The 8,936-nt window shown below is 38.0% G+C and overlaps 1 pseudogene; it reads left to right on the top strand.

Annotated features, from left to right (window-relative positions):
• The first annotated feature begins 7,025 nt into the window (after positions 1-7,025).
• LOC130462752 (40S ribosomal protein S10-3-like) lies at positions 7,026-8,725 on the top strand (annotated as a pseudogene).
• Positions 8,726-8,936: the final 211 nt, after the last annotated feature.

The raw sequence follows: 8,936 nt of genomic DNA, 5'->3' as shown, positions 1-8,936 counted from the left end.
TAAATGAAAGAAATTCATTTTTCCATTTAATTTGTGGTTTATTAAATGATGAGTCCCTTCAATTTGACGATATATTCAAGATAGACTGTCAGGACCAGTCCTGTGACTAAGAAATGTCTATCAAGTGAACTTGAATGTCAAAGTTGAAAATGGTCCCTAATCGGAGTTTTCTATAAAATTGGACGCATAGAAAACGTTAGACGATTAGAATGCAAGATGACTAGTAGTTCTGTTTCTTGAACTATGTGGACATGGCAATGTCATAATCATTTGCATAGATACTTACTTTGGGAAGACTAGTATCGGACAAGACCTATGAAACTTTACTGTAAGAGATGAAAGTCTGTCATAAGTAAATTTCATTAAATTATTAGACACTAAATCCTCAATACCTGAGTGATTTGAGATTACTTGTTTGAGAACTGGTTGCTTTGACGTTGACCAACCGTCGCACCGTAAAAGGAGGCTATAAAGGCAACGCTCAGGTAATCACCTATCAAACGAAGTCTAATCTCAAGATCGCAAGATTGGGATTGTCCTCCCATAAATCGGGATGAGATGCTTAAAAGTTGTACAAGGCCACTCGGAGAGCTAGAAACTGTGAAATGCATGGCCGTGCTCGGATGAATCATAGGCTATGATTATCTGTTTATTTGATCAGTTGAACTCTGAAACCGAGGAACACCTCTGGACATAATAAGGATGACAACTCTTACCTTATGTTCAAGAGCAAGCATCGAGCGACAAAGGAATTAGGAAATGCACACTTGTCCCTAAGGACAAGTGGGAGACTGAAGGAAATAATGCCCTTGGTCCAAGTATGCATTCTATGTTAAGTCTAATAAATGCGGTTCAGTATTAATTAACAAGTTAATAATTCAGTGAGATCAAGTGAGCTGAATGCCTAGCTAGAGGCCGCTTCAGTTCAAGTGGAATTAATGATATTAATCCACAGCTTACTCTTGACTGAACCCGTAGGGTCACACAAATAGTACGTAAACGGATCAAGTATTTAATGGTATTAAATACTCCATCTATGAATATTCGGAACCGACGGATCTTGGTTTCAGTGGGAGCTAAGATCGTCACAGGCAAGAAATGAATACTCCGGAAAACGATGATATTGCCGGAAACGGAAATATGGATCGTATCGGAAATATGAATATTATCCAAGTCGTAGATGTTGCCGGAAACGGAAACATGGTACGTATCGGAAAATATTATTGGAAATGGAAATATTACCAGAATCGGAAATATTACCGGAAACGGAAATATTGTCAGAATCGGAAATATTGCCGGAATCGGAAAATAATTCCGGAAACGGAAATATTAAATATTTGTTCGAAACGGAAATTAATTCCGGAATCGGAAATGTTAAATATTGTTCGTATCGGAAATAGATTCCGGAAATGGAAATTTAATCGGAAGCGTATCGTACGAATAAGCATCGGACGAGGCTTGCCGGACGAAGGCCCAGCACGAAGCCGGGGCCATCGCCCAGCAAGCATGCGCGCCACTAGCCCAGCCAAGGCAGCGCCCAGGCCTACCGCAAGGCAGGCCCAGCGCGCGCCAAGGGCCACGGCTGCGTGGGCCGTGCTGCGCGGGCTGCTGCTCGCACGCGCATGGGCAGCCCTTGTGGCTGCCGTGTGTGTGTGAGTTTGTGCTCATGCGTGATTCCTGAATCTACAAGAGTCAGTGTATGATTAAGTTTCTATTCCTAATTGGATAAATTAATTAAATAGAATTCATGTAGGATTCTAATTCCAATTAATTCGCATCCTACTAGGATTACGATTCCTTTTCCATAACTCTATAAATAAAGGCCTAGGGGTCATAATTTATACACAAGTTTCAAAGTATTCAAAAGTGAGTTTTTGAGAGAAAATCAAACACACATCTTGCTCAAAAGTGCCGAAATTTTCTAGTACCTTAAGGGCGATTCTAGTTGGTCAATCTTAAGGCGGATCCGGACGTGCTGTGGACTATCTACGGAGGGACGACACTTGGAGTCCTAAAAGACTTGTTCTTGTTCGGTTCGGGCGCAGCTAGGGAGGGCACGCAACAAAGAGTATGCATCTAAATTATGCTATATGATTATGTGTAAATAATATGTTGTCCTGGGTTAATGGTTGTTTCCGCATGATCTATGTAATGTCATATGTATCATAACCTTACAAAGCGCGCATGCGCGCAAGACCCAACGAGCCAGCAAGCTCGCAACGCAGCAAGCAAGCCAGCCTGCGTGGCCACGAGAGCACGCACGAGCAAAGCAGCAAGCAGCGAGCAAGCAACGAGGCCCACGGCCCATCGCTGCTCGGCTGCGCTGTGGGCTTCGGCCTGCGGTGTGTGCTTTGCACATGGGATGTGCGTGCAGTGTGTGTTGTGTGGCCGGTCAAGACCTTGTGTCTGTGTCGGTTACACTAAATATAATATAGGATATATTTTCACACACACACAATTAGTTTTTCCACAACCCTAAACCTGATTCTAAATTACGTTGTTCAGTTTTGCTCTCGATCTACTCAAAACTGTTCATCCCGAAAAAGAAAACACTCTTGAATGTTGTCTAAGCTACAATTATCAAGACGGTTCTAAATGTGTCGGTGAACCAAATAGAGGAATGACAATTGGAGTTCTTAGTTCGTGTTCGTTGATACAATACTCGGGAAAACACGCCTCAAATGTAAGTATGCTTAATCTGCGCTTTAATCATGTTTCCTGGCTTTGGGGATGTTCCGCACATGTTATGTATGTTTAACTGTATTCCCCTACAGTTGTAGACGCACTTCTGACTCGTCCTCTGACTTGTAGTACGTCGTGGAGGACAATCCCTTCTTGTAACTTATGAACAACTTACTTTGATTTATAGTACGCCCAATAACTGCTTTTATAGTCTCCTTTTACGGTGTGACGTTTAGCGAGCATTAAAGCGAACTAATTCTCAAACAAGCAGTCATAACTACTAAGGTTCTGAGGAATAGGTTCCAGTCACCATTAATGAGAACTACTTATGACATGACTTTAATCTCTTAAAGTGTTCTCATGGTCAATCCGATACAAGATCCAATAAGTATCTATGCAAATGATTTCTGACATCCAGTCCATCTAGTTCAAGAAACAAAACTATAAATCAACTTGCAATCTAATCTTCATTAGTCATTGGTCGTCCAACCTTTCAATGACCTGGATTAGGGATCCTTTTTTGATTTCAATATTCAAGTTCACTTATGGGTGTTTCTTTGTCAAAGAATCCATCTTGACATCCCATTTGAATGTTTTGAATCACTTGGACTTCATCATTTAATACTAAACCAAGATTAAATGATCTATGAAATATAATTTCATAAATGATAAATATTTAAACCAAATGCTTACCAATTTGTGGGCCTCTAACCCAAAATCAAACATTTAATATTTTGCAGATATAGGCCTTTCACCCAATACTTAAAACATTCATGGACATCAAACTTGATTCCATTTCTGCATATGAGTGTTGTATCTCATTCGATGCAGAGGTTTAGTTTATCATATATTGCTATTCTTAGCATCTTTTCTATCGAAAGCCTTTCGATGTAAGATGAAAATATCTTTGAATATGTTTATAGAATGATCTAGTCTTTTATTGTTGATTAGAATGATAATCATAGAAAATCATCCAGATAGCAGACTTGTGATCAACCTGAGTTTATGGAAGAACTCCCACTAAAAACAATTCCCTTTTAATGTTTCTTAGGCAATAATGAATTCATTTCAATTATGTAGAATTTCAAATGATGCTTCCCTTTTGGAATTCTCCAACCAGTTCACAGAGATGTGGGAGATACATCTTTCAACTGAGAACTTGGAAACTAATCATTGATTCAGTTTTCTATGCATCACATAAGGTTTAGAACCTATGTTACCACCTTTTAATCACGACGCCTAATTGCCCGTGTATGTTTGTGGTTTTCCTAACAACAAGATTCAACTTTTGCTTAGGAAAATGCATCTAGCATCAAAACGTTAGTTCATCTTCACTTCCTCTTATCAACTGCTCATCCTACATATCCAAACATATTGGATGTTCTTGATATTGTTCTAATGATCTTTGATCTAGATCAATAGAGATTGGTATAAACTCGTCACGATCCAATGTCCACGATTTATCTTGGCGATCTATATATCACATCATACATGATTGATTGTAATGCAAAAACCATTCGCATTTTAAAATCTATCCATGTAACTTTAGCTTTATTCTTTTTCAAGAGATACTGAATCTTGCTAAAATCTTGGCATTGCCTTGTAATATAAAGTGAATGCACCTCTTCAAGGTCCTTCATGTTTAAACTTAGTGATAACAGCTTAGCTTCATACTTTAGTTAAAGCATTCATTACTTAGACTTGCTCATATGGGTTGAGAGTCTTTTATGAGTCTCTCTATTGTGTTTGATTTAGTAATTACTTTTACAGAATCCAAACAACGCTTTATATCCTATCAAATAGATCTTTAACCCAGTATGTTCTAAGTTTCGCCATGGTTCTAATATTGACAAATACTTTCAAATCTAACCATTTAAAATTTGAATGTCATTTTCAATAGAGAGATATTTATCTCATATATATCGAACCAATAAACTTGACTTAGCTCCCACTAAACTCCTCATCTATAAGATGATCCATATTTTCATAAAACTTTTACATTGTGTGATGTACACAATTCCTTTCTACAAGTCCAATAGAGGAAGGTGTTTCGTTTTCCAAATGTCATATTTCCATATGCAATGATTGCTAGATTTATCCAAAATAGTTCAAGCATTCCGACTTGGTGAAAAAGATTTCAACATTATCAACTTCGTGAAGTTGTTTATAATCTTTAACCACCAATCTAGCGTTTCTCTTGTATATGTATACAGTATCATCTTTGTATGTTTTGAAAACATTTTTGCAACTAATGAGAGTGAACCCTTTATGCAAATCAACCAAATCATAGATTTGATTCTTTAAGATGAAGATACTTCGGATAAAATGGCCTCAAACCATTTTGTATTGCCTCGAAGGATACTTATGTTTCTGATGGCCTCAAACCATACTTGTGTTTTTGATGGCCAGCCTCAAACCATACTTGGGAATTTTTAATTTGTCGTAGCTAACCAGTAACTTGTATGTTCTTGAAGCCCTTCCAAAGTCTTCATAGTTTTCATTCCTCAAGATATCTATGTATCTAACTTCGTTGAATTCCATTTCTTATACGATTTACCTAGGTATTGAACATCAAACGTTAGTGTCTATAAAGACATTACTCAATTCCTTTGAGTATTAGGATTCTCTTGAAGCACCTCTAAAGTCTTCCTGAAGCTCTTCCAAAGTCTTCTAAGTACGGAACTTTTCCAAAGACTCCTAAGTATCCTACATTTGTTTGTTGCTTGACTCGAAGTTCTTTTGCGGTCACTTCGAGGTCATTTTTCTCCCACTTGCCTTTTGGAAATATGATGGTTTCCTAAAAGACATTATCTAGAGCAACAACCATATGTTCTCAGATTTGTGGTAGAATGACTTTGAATGACCGCATCCAATGAGTCTAGTTCATTATCGAATCAAAAGAAAATTGGTTGTTAACCATTGGTTATACATGAGTCTTTAACTCAATACTTCATTATTCCAAAACTACCTAGTATTCTGAATATATGAGGTCCAATTGGTCTACCATTCAAAATTTAGTTTGAAAACAACCATGAAGATCACTATAAGAAAATAGCATTCAAGATACGCTCTCACTCTCCTTTTCTTTGAGAATCGCTCTCAAAATTAGTTAACAATCGATCGAGGAAATGTCGCAGTTCTATTATCCGAACGCAATAAAGTTGAAGATTTACGATTCTACAAAATGAACTAGCAAAGAAAACATTTATCATACTTTAATAACTTGAATAAAAGCATTCACGCAATCATTAAAGCTATTAAAAATTTTATTCATGCAAAAGCAAAACAAGGTCCAAAATGAATGAAACGATTCCAAGACCCTAAAAGTCCTAAATCCTTAAGCAGCTTTGGCATGTCTTAAGTTTTTTAAGATTCTAGGTAAGCAAAACCTATTGCTAGTAATCTCCAAATTACTCTTGGTTAATAAATTAATACCATAATTTATCCCGTTGCCACAACATATGCCATTGTTGTTTGAGTTACAACCACAAACAACGTGCTCCTTTGGGACGTCTTACCACCTAAGTCAACTAATATAGCACCTCGCTTTGGCGTAAACCTACTACGTACACTAGTAGAAAAAACCCCTGTTGCAGCCCCCTTGTTGCAGCGTACATGTATAAATACGCTTCAACAACCAGTCGGTCAACGCGGGTCAAACCCTTTAAAGGGTTATCGCAGCGTACATTTTAGTTGTTCGCAGCAAATGTATTTGTTGCAGCGTACAAAATAAAAGCCCGCAGCAACAACCCGACTTTATTGCAGCGTACATGTTATTGCCCGCTGCAACAAGTCCGCGTTTCAAAATTTTTTACTTTCCTAGGTTGCAACAAACCGCGCTCAAACGAGCGGGCTCAAACGTACGTTGTTCCTTTTCTGCTAGCTCCAAGCTTTTTCCCTTAAACAAATATCCAAGCAAGCCGTCGAACTCAGCCGTCGAACTCAGCCCTGCGTCGCCGTCGAACCCAAGCGTTGCTCAGCCCTGCGTCGCTGTCTTCGCCGGTGTGTGGTGTTCTCGCCTCATCTCCCCCATCCCGTTCAATTCTCGCGCGGCCTGTCACTGAAAGATATATTCTTGGTCGGCCGGGGGTTCAGCATCTCCCCGTCGCGTCGTGGTTCCGGTGGTTGCTCGGCGTCGTGGTTCCGGTGGTTTCGGTATGGTGTGTTCAATTTTTATTTTCGTTTTTTATTTTCGTTTTCAGATTAGGGTTCAATTTTAGTTTTTGATTTTCGTTTTGATTATTGTTTTTGTTTTTCGTTTTTAATTTTCGTTTTGATTTTCGTTTTTGATTTTCGTTTTGATTTTCGTTTTTATTTTGATTTTTTTGGCTGTTTTTCAATTATTAAACGAGTAAACGGGGTCTTTTAAAATCTACGAAAGAACAAAACTAGGGTTTCTCTGCGATTTAAGCTTTATTTCAAGGTTTATTGCGGCATTCCCTTTGCAAGTTTCACCATTTGATCGATTCCCACAGATCCCTTCTTCGTATTTCCGTCAACATGGTATTTTCCATTTCTCATTCTTCAATTTCCTTTTAATTTGTGTGTGAAATTTCATAATAATTTTGGGTATTGTTGAACAGATCATGACTGAGCAGAACCGCCGTGAGATCAGCAAGTACCTCTTCCAAGGTCATCTCTCTCTTTCTTGATCTAAATTATGGGTTTCCTTTTTGTGTTTGGTGCAATTTTATATGAACAGACTTTTTTTTCCCACTTAAATTTAATTTATTTTTATTATTGAATAATTGATTAGATTATGGCAATATGATATGAATTTCTGGGTTTTTTCCAATGTGGTTGGTTTTAAATTTATATTACGGAGTATTTCATTTTGACAGTTGAAATGTGTTATCTTTCATTTATCCCAAATTTCAATATTGGATTGGGATACTGGGGTATTTAAGGAAGTGGTAACTCTGGGATATATTTACATGTCTGAGTGATAGGTGGAAGTGTGGAACAGTAACTTTTAGCACCAATTTGGTTTAGGCTTTGTCTTTCGTGGTCACAGATAGCCAGAGGTATGATTTGTGAACAACATATCTTAATTAAGAATTGCTTCCCAAGGTGATTAGATTTTACTATCATATAAATGTACGGAGTACAAACCAATGTTCTATTAGCTGCACTAGGTTGAAATCGTTGAATTGTTAATGTTGAATGTGGCTGCACCGCGTTACTGTTGTGACTTGACGGTGATACGGCTTGTGCTACTCCATTATTTGTATCTCATAATCGCATTGAGTTTTGTATGTTATTTGTTTGTAGATTTCCTTTTTAAATTAGCTTTTGTCAGTTATAGACTCATAGTTAATCTTTTGGAGTTCTTTAATCAGAACCATAAGAGATTTTTCTATTATCAAAGTGATTCAGAAATGCAAGCTTTCTGTACTGATTTAGAACTGGAATGAATTTTGAACAGAGGGAGTTTGCTTTGCAAAGAAAGATTACAACTTGGCAAAGCACCCTGACATTGATGTCCCGAATCTGCAAGTGATCAAGCTGATGCAAAGCTTTAATCCAAGGAGTATGTGAGGGAGACCTTTACTTGGATGCACTACTACTGGTTCTTGACCAACGAGGGTATTGAATTCCTTCGTACTTACCTCAACCTTCCCTCAGAGATTGTCCCTGCTACCTTAAAGAAGTAGATGAAGCCTGCTGGCAGGCCAATGGGCGGCGCACCTGGCCCACGGTAATGGCTTGCTCTTTTTTTTTTATAGTCAAAATGGTTAAGGTTGTCATAATTGTGATTTCCCTTATGATGGTAAACACAAGTTTAATACGGAGTACAAACTTATCTTATTAGTGGCGCTCTGCTGATATTGTTGTTTTTTCAAATTGGATGTCAGCTTTCTAACTTGGTTGTTATGTTGTTGAATTTTTTACCAGTGGGGGATCGCGATTTGAAGGAGACAGGCCTAGATTTGGTGATAGGGATGGCTACCGTTCTGGACCTCGTGGTGAAGGTGATTCCGGTGACAAGGGCGGTGCTCCTGCTGATTACAGACCATCATTTGGGGTAAGTGTGAAACGTTGATGGTGCTAATTGAGTTTCTTGGGTAGCTTCTGTTTTTTAATAGTCCTAATTGCACTTGGATAGTACTCCGTATTAACTATTAAGACCCTAATATTTATTTTATTTGATGATCTGAATTTTTAGTACAATGTTGTTACGTTACATTCCGGTGATTCAGTGAAGCGAGCTATACCTAGTTATCTACTGAATGATATGATGTACTACCTTCTGT

The sequence above is a fragment of the Spinacia oleracea genome, chromosome 6 (genome assembly GCF_020520425.1).
Source record: "Spinacia oleracea cultivar Varoflay chromosome 6, BTI_SOV_V1, whole genome shotgun sequence".
NCBI classification, from domain to species: domain Eukaryota; kingdom Viridiplantae; phylum Streptophyta; class Magnoliopsida; order Caryophyllales; family Amaranthaceae; genus Spinacia; species Spinacia oleracea.
Note: the sequence above shows the minus strand (reverse complement) of the source record. Positions and strands in the feature narration are given on the sequence as shown.